Consider the following 221-nt stretch of genomic DNA (forward strand, 5'->3'; position numbering starts at 1 on the left):
ACATAAATAAATTTCAAAACGGTCAAAATGACCATCATGGCCGTTCTAGTGTTAAAGAGCTTATAGTACCTTACTACCCCACCAGAGTGCTGTGCTCCCAGAATTAAGGGTTAGTTGTGGTTCCTAGAGTCTCTAAAAGTAGAATGGGAGCCAGAGCGTTCAGCTATCAGGATCCTCTCCTGTGGAACCAAGTTCCAGTTTGGGTTCAGGAGGCAGACACC

This window comes from Etheostoma spectabile, chromosome 3 (genome assembly GCF_008692095.1).
Source record: "Etheostoma spectabile isolate EspeVRDwgs_2016 chromosome 3, UIUC_Espe_1.0, whole genome shotgun sequence".
In the NCBI taxonomy this organism is placed as follows: Eukaryota; Metazoa; Chordata; class Actinopteri; order Perciformes; family Percidae; genus Etheostoma; species Etheostoma spectabile.